Source organism: Lepus europaeus, chromosome 17, assembly GCF_033115175.1.
Source record: "Lepus europaeus isolate LE1 chromosome 17, mLepTim1.pri, whole genome shotgun sequence".
Lineage (NCBI taxonomy): Eukaryota > Metazoa > Chordata > Mammalia > Lagomorpha > Leporidae > Lepus > Lepus europaeus.
The window spans coordinates 50,979,317-50,991,713 of record NC_084843.1 but is presented as its reverse complement, the minus strand read 5'-3'; positions in this window follow the sequence as shown (position 1 = coordinate 50,991,713).

Below are 12,397 nucleotides of genomic sequence, written 5' to 3'. Positions count from 1 at the left end.
GTGGAATGCAGGCATTTTAACTTCTGTGCCAAACACTGCCCCTATTTATTAAAAATTTGACAAAATGTTAATGTTTTAAATTTTCAAACATTTTCACAACAGAAAATTGTATACATTCTTTGTTTTTAAAAAAGATTTATTTATTTATTTGAAAGGCAGAGTTACAGAGAGAGAAGAGACAGAGGAGACCTTCCATCCAGAGATTCACTCCCTAAATGGTCGCAATGGCCAGGCCGATCCAGGAGCCAAGAGCTTACTCTGGGTCTCCCACATTGTGTACAGGGGCCCTAGGACCTGGGCCATCCTCTGTTGCTTTCCCAAGTGCATTAGCAGGGAGCTGGATGGGAAGTGGAGCAGCTGAGACTAGAACTGGTGCCCATATGGGATGCTGGCACTGCAGGCTATGGCTTTAACTCACTGTACCACAGCCCCAACCCCTTAAATATTCTTTTTTTTTTTTTTAAAGAATTATTTTATTTATTTGAAAGACAGAGTTACAGAGAGAGGTAGAGACAGAGAGGTCTTCCATTCCACTGGTTCACACCCCAAATGACTGCAACGGCCAGAGCTGAGCTGATTCGAAGCCAGGAGCCAGGAGCTTCTTCCGGGTCTCCCACGTGGGTGCAGGGGCCCAAGAACTTGGGCCATCTTCCGCTTTCCCAGGCCATAGCAGAGAGCTGGATCGGAAGAGGAACAACCGGGACTCGAACCAGAGCCCATATAGGATGCTAGCGCTGCAGACCAAGGCTTTAACCCACTGCGCCACAGCGCAGCCCCTTAAACATTCACCATTCTATGAAAGAAAAAGAGATCTAAGCTGGGTTTTTAAACAACCCAGTGTCAAAAACTCTGCTGCCCTCCACTGTATCTTCTTTCCACCATTTTCTTAAAGAGAAACTTCAAAACCATTCCTAAGTCTTTATGAAAATAAGAGTAAAATAGAAGTGGGGATAATGAAAGTGCCCCCAGCATGGGTGTATCATTGCCCTGCCCCTAGTGAGACTAACACAGAGTGATCACTAAACACTCTACAAATATGTGTTAGACAGCTGAGATAAGGAGTGGAATCAGTGTAGGACATGCATTTAGGTGTTCGGTACTTTGTGCACGTAAGCCATGTCTGTCACGGCCCTAGGTGTTGCATGAGTGCTCAGTCTTTGCAGTGTTTTGCTCCTAGGTTACAGAGGCAGAACATTTGAGACCCAGGGTGGAGGTCGGGCCTTAAGAACCCTGCACACTGTTCTAAGTGCTCTGAGCAGGAGAGGTACAGACAGCCTCAAATTGTATTGTGGGAGAAATTTTCGAGAGGCAGTATGAGAAATGAACCGAAGAGGAGATGATGGAAATTGTATGTGCTCCAAAAAGTTTTGTATTCCTATTCTGGAGAGCTCTATTTTGAATGGAAAAACAAAGGTCACTTGGCACTGCATGTGTTTTTGATGGGTTGGTTTGTTGGTTGCTTGCTTGCTTTTGTTTTAGAGATAGAAGTGTTGCTGTGGACAAGATGTTTTTGGATTGAAGGACGGCTTTTTTTTTTTTTTTTTTTTTTTTTGGTGTGAGTAGGGGAATGACATTGTGAGATGCAGGAGTTGGGAGAGGAAGATCACTGAGAAGGGATGGAGAGGTGACATCAGAGCCAGGTGACTGGTGGAGGGCTCTGCAACCATCCCAGCAGATGTGAAACCAAGGGAGGCAGGGGTCAGTTTCAGGAAGTGGAAATCATGATAGTTTTAGGTGCTATGACTGTGGTGGGTCATCAATGATGACCTAGGTGTGCAGCTTTTGAACCGGGCTGAACACACTGCTGGTTTGGAGAGAGCCTGAGGGCCAAAGGTGGGTGTGTGGTATCACTGTGGGCATATTGATTATGTGGTTTGTGTGAACTATACATATGGCTCAAATGGCCAAGGTTCCATGGAACCTGACATGTATACCTTTTTGGAGATTGCTATGGTCTGAATATATCTGTCCCTCAGAAATTCATTTGTTGGAACTTAAGCCCTAAGGTATTGATATTAAGAGGTGAGGCCTGGGGCTAGTGCTGTGGCAAGCAGGTTAACGCCCTAGCCTGAAGCAAGGCATTCCATATGGGTGCTGGTTCTAGTCGCTGCTGCTCCTCTTCCAATCCCGCTCTCTGCTATGGCCTGGGAAAGCAGTAGAAGATGGCCCAAGTCATTGGGCCCCCGCACCCACGTGGGAGACCGGGAAGAAGTTCCTGGCTCCTGGCTTCAGATCGGCACAACTCTGGCCATTGCAGCCATCTGGGAAGTGTACCAGCAGATGGAAGACCTTGCTCTCTGTCTCTACCTCTCTCTGTAACTCGGTCTTTCAAATAAATAAAACAAATCTTTGGAAAAAAAAAAAAAGAAGTGAGACCTCTAGGATGTGATTGATTTATGGGGGCTTAACTCTGATTAATGGGATTAATGCCATTATAAAAGAGGCTTCAGGGGCAGGCATTGTAACCCAGTGGGTTAGGCCTTCACTTGGGATGCTCCCATCCCATGTCAGAATGTCTAGGGTAGAGTCCACCTCCACTTCTGATCCAACTTCCTGCTAATGTCTCAGAGGCAGTAGATGATGGCCCAGGTACTTGGCTTTTACCACCCATGTCAGTGACCCAGATTGAATTCTGGCTTCTGGTCCAGCCCTGTCTATTGTGAACATTTAGGGAGTAAGCCAGTGGATAGAAGATCAGTCTCTCTCTCTCTCTCTCTCTCTCTCTCTCTCTCTCTCTCTCTCTGCTTTTCAAATACATAATAAATAAAGCTTTAAAGATAAATAAACAAGGCCGGCGCCGCGGCTCACTAGGCTAATCCTCCGCCTTGCGGCGCCGGCACACTGGGTTCTAGTCCCGGTCAGGGCACCGATCCTGTCCCGGTTGCCCCTCTTCCAGGCCAGCTCTCTGCTGTGGCCAGGGAGTGCAGTGGAGGATGGCCCAAGTGCTTGGGCCCTGCACCCCATGGGAGACCAGGAGAAGCACCTGGCTCCTGCCATCGGATCAGCGCAGTGCGTTGGCCGCAGCGTGCCAGGCGCGGCGGCCATTAGAGGGTGAACCAGTGGCAAAAAGGAAGACCTTTCTCTCTGTCTCTCTCTCTCACTATCCACTCTGCCTGTCAAAAAAAATTAAAAAATAAAAGAATAAAAAGAAAGGCAGAGAGATCTTCTGTCTACTGGCTCACTTTGTTGACACCTGATACAGTCAGGGCTTTACCAGGTGGAAGCGAGAAGCCTGGAACTCAATCCAGGTTCCCAACATGGGTGGCAGAGACCCGGGTACCTGTTGCTTTGAAGGTACATTAGCAGCAAGCTGGACTAGGAAGCAAAGTCAACTTGGACACAGGAATGTTAATACAGGATGTGAGTGTCACCAATAGTGTCTTTTTTTTTTTTTTTTTTTTAAACAGGCATAGTGGATAGTGAGAGAGAGAGACAGAGAGAAAGGTCTTCCTTTTTGCCATTGGTTCACCCTCCAATGGCCGCTGCAGCCGGCGCATCTCGCTGATCCGAAGGCAGGAGCCAGGTGCTTCTGGTCTCCCATGCGGGTGCAGGGCCCAAGGACTTGGGCCATCCTCCACTGCACTCCCTGGCCACAGCAGAGAGCTGGCCTGGAAGAGGGGCAACCGGGACAGAATCTGGCGCCCTGACCGGGACTAGAACCTGGTGTGCCTGCACTGCAAGGCGGAGGATTAGCCTGTTAAGCCACGGCGCCGGCCACCAATAGTGTCTTAACTGGTGAGCCAGATACCTACGCCTGGCTATATTTTTTGGAATAATATATTTTTTAAAGATTTATTTCTTTATTTTAAAGTCAGAGTTACACCAAGAGAGAAAGAGAAGAGGATAGAAAGCTCTTGCATTGCAGGTTCGCTCTCTAGTTGGCCGCAACAGCAGGAGCTGGGCTGATCCAAAGCCAAGAGTCAAGAGCTTCTTCCAGGTCTCCCACGAAGGTGCAGGGGCCCAAGGACTTGGGCCATCTTCTACTGCTTTCCCAGGCTATAGCAGAAAGCTAGATCAGAAGTGGAGCAGCTGGGACTTGAACTGGCGCTCACATGGGATGCTGGCACTACAGGCAGCAGCTTTACCATTACACCACAGTGCCAGCCCCTGGAATAATATTTTAAATGATTACTTATCTGTCCACTTAATAAGCTCTTTTACTCCTCTTCTTCATGTGACCTAATTTTGTTATATTTTCTATGTTGAGAAAAAAGATAATTCAGTCTTTTCTCCAATTTGATTAAACCAAGTTGATTTATTGCTAATCATTTTTTAAAAAGGGTTTTTTGAGCCGGTGCCATGGCTCACTTGGTTGATCCTCCGCCTGCCGCGCTGGCATCCCATATAGGCTCTGGGTTCTAGTCCCGGTTCCAGTCCAGCTCTCTGCTGTGGCCCGGGAGGGCAGTGGAGGATGGCCCAAGTGCTTGGGCTCCTGCACACACGTGGGAGACCAGGGAGAAGCACCTGGCTCCTGGCTTCGGATCAGCACAGTGCCAGCTGTGGCAGCCATTTGGGGGGGGTGAACCAGTGGAAGGAAACCTTTCTCTCTTATCTCTCTCTCTCACTGCCAAATAAAAAAATTTTTCAAAAGAGTTTTTTTTTTGTTCCCTTCCTCATTATTCATTATTTCATGTACATTTTTAGAGTCTCTTTCAAATTTAAGAACAGTGATGAAGTGTCTGTTACATACGTTGGTACTACTGCTCTAAGTTTCAGCCTCCCACACATAGGAATCATGGTACATTCTAATTCACATGATTCTAAGAATTGCAAATTTCAAAAATTAGATTATGCTTTTATAATTGCTTATGCTGTGTTATTAAGTGTATTCTTCACGAAAGAGTTCAGTTTAGATCAGGTAATGATGAAAATTGAAGTCTCTTTTGCTTTTGATTTTCTGCATCTGATAATTCAAAGAACTTCCCACAGCTAGCTTCTCCTCCATTAGCCACTATCTACTTTCTGATGCAGAGAAAACATGTGACCTTCACTTCCAAATGCCAGAAAAATTATAACGAGTGGAAGTGGAGTATTCCTGGAAGCCATGCCTTCATTAGGGCTATCAGAAATAACTTGGAACTACTATGGATAGACAACTAAACATCATCGATCCCAAACTAAATGTATGTCTTCGTCTGTGTGGGCTGCTGTAATAACATACGGAGACTCAGTGGCTTATAACAGAACTGTGTTTCTTATAGTTCTGCAGGCTGGAAAGTCCAAGGTCAAGGTGCTAGCAGACTCAGCATATAGTGAGGCCTATGCTTCCTCAATGACAGCTGTCCTTCCACTGCAATCTCACATGGTAGAGGGGGTGAGTCTACCATGGGCCTTTTTATTTTCTTTCATGTTTGCTTGTATTTGCTTGTCTGCTTGTTTGCTTGTATTTATTTATATGAGAGGCAGAGAGAGAGACCCATAGAGCTCCCATTTGCTGGTTCACTTTCCAAATGCCCAACAGCCAGCTCTGGGCCGGGCCAAAGCTGAGCACTGGGAACTCAATCCACATCTCCCACATGGGTACCAGGGATCCAACTATTGGAGCCATCACACAAGGCCTTTCAGGGTGCACATTAACAGGAAGCTAGAATTCGGAGCACGACCAGGATTTAAACCCAGGCACTCTGATGTGGATGTGAGTGTCCCAATATTTTTATTAACTACTAGGCCAAATGCCCACCCCCTTGGGCCTCTTTTGTGAGGGCATTATTAATCCCATTCATGAGGATTCCACTCGCAAGACCTAATACTCTCCAAGTCTAAGCACATGGTGCCAGCCTCTGGTGAAGGCCTTCTTGCCAATGTCATGTCCTGGTGAAGGACATCACCTAGCAAGAGAGCAGGTGAACTGGCTCAGGTCTCTCATCCCCTCCTTGTAAATCTACTAATGCTACCATGGGGTCCTATATTTCTGAGCTCATCTAATCTGAATTACCTTCCATTGGCCTCATCTCCAAATGCCATTCAACTTATGAATCTAGGGGTTAAATTTATAACAGATGAACTTTTAGAAGACATTTCAAACCATAGCAAGGACCCTCTCAAATCCATGGAAGGACATTGTAGAAAAGGCAGGGCCCTAATGCATCAAACTCTAACACTGGTAGACAATTTATATACATTTGGAGCTGAGAAAAATAATCCAGGCTGGCAAAATTACCATGGCTGTTACTGTCATTGAATTGTCAAGATTTGTATTTTTAATAAACTGCTGAAGTCCCTTAAATTTGATAACAATGGTTCTTTTGTCTAAGACCCATTAGCCAGAACTAAGAATATATAAGGAGAAATAATTCTTGGAGTTGTCTTTGTAAAGTAAGCTCAACAAAGAAGCAAAGATTATGATTAGATCTCCAATCATTAAGTTAAGGAATTGATATAATAACTTATTTTCTAATGATTTTTAAACAACTGAATTTCTAATTTCGCTCAATGAATTGTCATCTGGAATAATGTAGGCCCTGGATTCCACATTATGAAATATTCTGGCTCATCTTAAATGTTTACTATGATTGACAAATTTCAAAGGATGGAACTACACTGACATCCTTTTACCGCTAAAATGAGCCAGAACATAATTTACTCTTTCTTCAGAAGCGAGCCAGGCGCTGCAGTCTTGTGGTGCCCAAGGACCTCCTTGTGAACATCATTATCTGGCTCTGAGTGTGCATCTCTTACAGGAGAGGTGTGCTGCTGGAGGACTACATGCAGCACCACGCGTGATTGTGAAAAGACATAAAATGCACCTGATCACTCACCACATGTTAGGTGTCATCTGTTTGCCAGGTGTTCTTTGGATAGCAGTGAAAATACAAAGATAAATAACTGTGTCCCAAGTCCTGTTTTAAACTGGGGGGAAGCGGACAAGAATAAGATGCAAGGCTGCCCTACAGATTTCGCAGTCTAGATGGGGAGATATTTAGAAAGAAAAAAATAACAGAAAGTGGGGCTGGCGCTGTGGCGCAGCAGGTTATCACCCTGGCCTGAAACGCTGGCATCCCATATGGGTGCCGGTTCGAGACCCGGCTACTCCTCTTCCGATCCAGCTCTCTGCTATGGCCTGGGAAAGCAGTAGAAGATGGCCGAAGTCCTTGGGCCCCTGCACCCACGTGGGAGACCTGGAAGACACTCCAAACTGCTGGCTTTGGATCAGCACAGCTCCAGCTGTTGCAGCCAGTAGGGGTGTGAACCATTGGATGGAAGACCTCTCTCTGCCTCTCCTCTCTCTGTGTAACTCTGACTTTCAAATAAATAAATAAATCTTAAAAAACAAACAAACAAACAAACAGAGGGCTGGCGCCATGGCTCACTTGGTTAATCCTCTACCTGCCGGCGCCAGCATCCCATATGGGTGCCGAGTTCTAGTCCAGGTTGCCCCTCTTCCAGTCCAGCTCTCTGCTGTGGCCCGGGAAGGCAGTGGAGAATGGCCCAAGTGCTTGGGCCCTGCACCCGCATGGGAGACCAGGAGGATACACCCGGCTCCTGGCTTTGGATTGGCACAGCGCCGGCTGTAGCGGCCATTTGGGGAGTGAACCAAGGGAAGGAAGACCTTTCTCTCTGTCTCTCTCACTGTCTAACTCTATCTGTCAAATAAAAAAAAAAAAAAAAGAAAGAAAGAAAGAAAGTCCGCTTTTTATTAAACCATAGAAAACAAAAACTTCTTCCTATCCCAGAAATTGTATGTGACTTCTACAGCCAATTCCAAACCGCAGACTCTAAATGAATTTGGCTACACTATGCTGACAAGGGCTCTGTGGAAGGGCTATACTATTATGCTAGTAAAATGTTTGGGTCTGAGATTCTCTCTCTCTCTTCCTTTCTTGATAAATACAAAAATCTTTAAAATAAATAAATAAAAGCTTGAGTCTACGTACCACCTGAGCTCAAATCCTTTTAAATCCTGGCTCCTGGCCTTATCTCATATGTGACTACGGCAGAATCACTTTGTTTTTCTGTGCCTTTTTTACTCAAATGATAATATCGGAATTTGGCCCCCTACAATATGTTTCAAAATGTGGCCCCTTAAAGTTCCCCAAAAATCCCATCTGGGGTGCCACATGTTATCGGAATCTGGAGTGCCCTACGATATCACCATATGTTTATTAATAAGTTCCCAATATTAATAAGCCCGTGTGGGTTCTTGCCTAATATTCAAAGAATTCTGAATACCGGCATAAATGAACGAGGCAGCATAGTACATTTTAAGCTTTTATTTAGTGGGAAAGATGCATAGGAGAGTGAGGGCTTTATAAGAAAGAGGTAGATCTGGATTCATACTGAGTACCAGGAACCAGCCACGTGGAAGAGCATTTAGGCCAGGAAGCATGGGGCGGGTGGCCCGAAGGCCAAGCTCCTTGGAGGGGCAGGGCTACAGCCAGCCCCCTTCTAGCAAGAGGAAAGCCCCCTCCCAGCCAGGGCGAGGAAAAAAAGGGCCTGACACACCCTGTCCGAGGCTTTTAATCCACTTTCAAAGGGGAGTGGTTAATTAACCTGATTGGCCGGTGAGCCAATCAGGTGTGGCCAGGTAGGGGCGTGAGATCACACAGGGGTGTGGTGAAGGCGTGGTCTTCCAGCTCACAAAGTTTATCAATTTTAACCTGTATGCCTGTCTACTTCAATAATAGTACTATAGTTGTGTGCCTTTGATTAAAAAATAAGGTAATCCATGTAACATCTACTTAGATCGGTGCCTACCCTGAGGTAAGCAACTCATAAGTGATTTCTTTTTCTTTACCAAATTAATTACTGTGTCTCATGAAATAGTTCCAGTGGTGGGTAGTGGAACAGAAACTTGCATAAATTGCTAGGGGGAAAAGAACTCTAGGGGAAGCAGTTAAGGTTTTATTATTTGTATTTTTTTTTAAAAAAAGATTATTTATTTGAAAGAATTATAAAAAGGCAGAGGCAGAGAGAAAGAGGTCTTCCATCCACTGGTTCACTCCCCAAATGGCCAAAACAGCTGGAGCTGCGCCAATCAAGCCAGGAGCCAGGAGCTTCTTCCAGATCTCCCACGGTGGCTGCAGGGGCCCAAGGACTTGTGTCGTCTTCTGTTTTCCCAGGCCATAGCCGAGAGCTGGACTGGAAGTGGAGCAGCCAGGACTCGAACCAGCACCCATATGGCGGGGGCTTTACCCGCTATGCCACAGTGCCGGCCCCGTGGTTAAAGTTTTATTATGTGATCATTGTGGTGTTTTGGAAGGAGAGATAATGTTATCAGTTTAGAGGGGAAATGATGGGAGTGGTGCTGGGTTAAACATCCAGGCAAAGAGAACAGCATACACAAGGGCACAGTGTCCTAAAAGTACCTGGTTTGCTTGGGATTGAGGAAAGGAGCTTGTTAGAGCTGAACAAAGGATGTACTTGAAATAACAGATGAAATAGGAGCACAACTTTGGCAAACAGAAGTAGAAGGAAGGTGGGGGGGGTGGTGGAGATGACCTGGTGGGTGGCATTCTGAGAAAGACAGAGTAGGTGACAGAGAACACTCCCCTGGTGGGATTTGTCTGCAGGGAGGGTGGGGGCAGTAAGTAAAAGGATTGGGAGTGGGGAAATGAAAGCTGGAGAGTCCTGGAGACCACCATGGGTTTCCAGCAGCACCACAGCCGTCCAAAGACATCTCTGTTTCATTAGGGCCATTAACAGGATCACCTTTTCCCTTTATAAGATTAATCTCACAGCACTTTGGGAAAGGATTAGTGAAGGAAGAAAGAGGAGCAAGAATTCTAGTGAAAAGGCAATTCCTTCCTGAAGTTCATACTGTCTAAGGCTAGGACCAACTCTGTAAAACTGAAACAGACAAACCTAAGTGTATGAGCACAGTAACTGTGTAACTGCACCTGTGGTTAAGCCATGGGCAATGCTTTAAGGATATGGGACTGTGATTCCACTAGAGGGTAGTAGAGACAAATTAGTGACATAAATGAAGCAACTACTTTCCCTACCTGCTATTAGCGAGGTATTTTTCTTTTTTCTATATTTAGTAATGCAATTTTAATTTAATTATTCTATGGCTAGGAAAAATATGACAAGTACATTTAGTTACTTAGCCTTTTTACAGTATACAGTCTCTCATTATGGCCTGAAATCAATCTCTTGTTTTTAAATTGAATGCTAAATATTACAATATTACATTTAAATTTCTTATTGATTATAGTAAAAAAAAAAAAAGAAAAAAATTGCTAAAAGTTAATTCTGGTATAAACTATTTGTTACATAGCTTAAATTGAAAAAGCATTTTTGGTGTGCTAATTTAGAGACAATATCCTAAAATATATATGGGTACATTTTATACATATACATATATATTGCTATATTTTAGCATACACACAGACACACAAGCATGATTTTGGAAAATGATATAGCAATAAAGAACTATAATGCCCATTCTGTTTTGTTTTTAATTTATTATTTCCTCTACTGTTATCATAAGGAAATTATTCAATATGAAATAAAACTTACATACTTGAAAAAGTTCATTGCAACTTTTTTTTTTTTTTTTTTGACAGGCAGAGTGGATAGTGAGACAGAGAGACAGAGAGAAAGGTCTTCCTTTTGCCGTTGGTTCACCCTCCAATGGCCGCTGCGGCCGGCTCATCTTGCTGATCCGAAGCCAGGAGCCAGGTGCTTCTCCTGGTCTCCCACACAGGTGCAGGGCCCAAGGACTTGGGCCATCCTCCTCTGCACTCCCGGGCCATAGCAGAGAGCTGGCCTGGAAGGGGGGCAACCGGGATAGAATCCGGCGCCCCAACCGGGACTAGAACCCGGTGTGCCAGCGCCGCAAGGCAGAGGATTAGCCTGTTAAGCCACGGCGCCGGCCAACAACATTTTTATAATAGTAAAAATTTGTAGCCAACATACATGTGTAATATGGAAATGGTTAAATAAGTAAATTATGGCGTATCTCTTAACAGACACCACATACTCAGATACACATACTGACTGAAGTTCACAAAAGCATGAAGCAATATTGGAAATTGGAAATAATTAGACACAGAATCATACTTTTAAAAACTTGCTGCTTGTGATTTTACTTATTTTATTTCTTTGAAAGGCAGAGAGACAGAGAGAGGCATCAGACAATCAGAGACCTTCCATCTGCTAGTTTACTCCCCAAATGCTGCAGTAGACAGGCTGCATCAGGCTGAAGCCCGGAGCATGGGACTCAGTCTGGGTCTCCCAAGTGGGTAGCAGGGACCCAAGTACTTAAGCCATCACTTGCTGCTTCCCAGGGTACACATTGGAAGGAGGCTGGAATCAGGAGCAGAGTCAGAACTCAAACCCAGGAACTCCAATATGATACATGAGTGTCCCAAACTTCATCTTAACCTCCCATCCAGATGCCCACACTCAGAATTGTTCTTTGAGTGTGATAGGTTGTGTGATCATTTAAAACCATTATTTTTCAACTAATGTTGTTTTACCATGACCATACACAAAAAGGAAATCTATGTGTACTGTAATATTTTATTTATAATTTTAATTTTAAGATATTATCCTGTACTGCTTTTAAAGCTTTCACTATCTAAAGATCACTGTGTTTTACACCTTTAATCAGATTAACACTTTTCAATTACCTTAAATTTTTGGGTGGAAAGAAGGAAGGAAGAAGGGAGGCATGGAAGGAGGAAAGGAAGGGAGGGAGGACTACATTGAGTGTCTTAGAATTCATGTGCTGGGGCCGGTGCTGTTGTGTAGCAGGTAAAGCTACCTCCTGTGACACTGGCATCCCATATGGGTGCTGGTTTGAGACCCAGCTGCTCCACTTCCAATCCAGCTCTCTGCTTTGGCTTGGGAAAGTGGCAGAAAATGGCCCAAGTACTTGGACCCCTGCACTCACGTGGGAGACCCAGAAGAAGCTTCTGGCTCCTGGCTTCAGTCTGGCCCAGCTCTAACCATTGTGGCCACTTGGGGAGTGAACCAGCAGATGGAAGATTATTTCTCTCTCTCTTCCTCCCCCCAACTGTGCCTTTTAAATAAACAAAATAAATCTTTTAAAAAATGAATTCATGGGCTGTGGTGCAATGGGTTAACGCCCTGGCCTAAGGCACCGGCACCCCATATGGGCGCTGCTTGGAGTCCCAGCTGCTCCACTTCTCATACAGCTCTCTGCTATGGCCTGGGAAAGCAGTAGAAGATGGCACAAGTGCTTGGGCCCCTGCACCCACGTGGGAGACTCAGAAGAAGCTCCTGGCTCCTGCCTTCAGTTCGGCGCAGTTCAGCTGTTGTGGCCAATTGGGGAGTGAACCATAGGATGGAAGACCTTTCTCTCTCTCTGCCTCTCCTCTCTCTGTGTAACTCTGACTTTCAAATAAATAAATAAATCTTTAAAAAAAAATGAATTCACGGGGCCCAGTGCCATGGTACACTAGGTTAATCCTCCGCCTGCAGGCACCAGCAT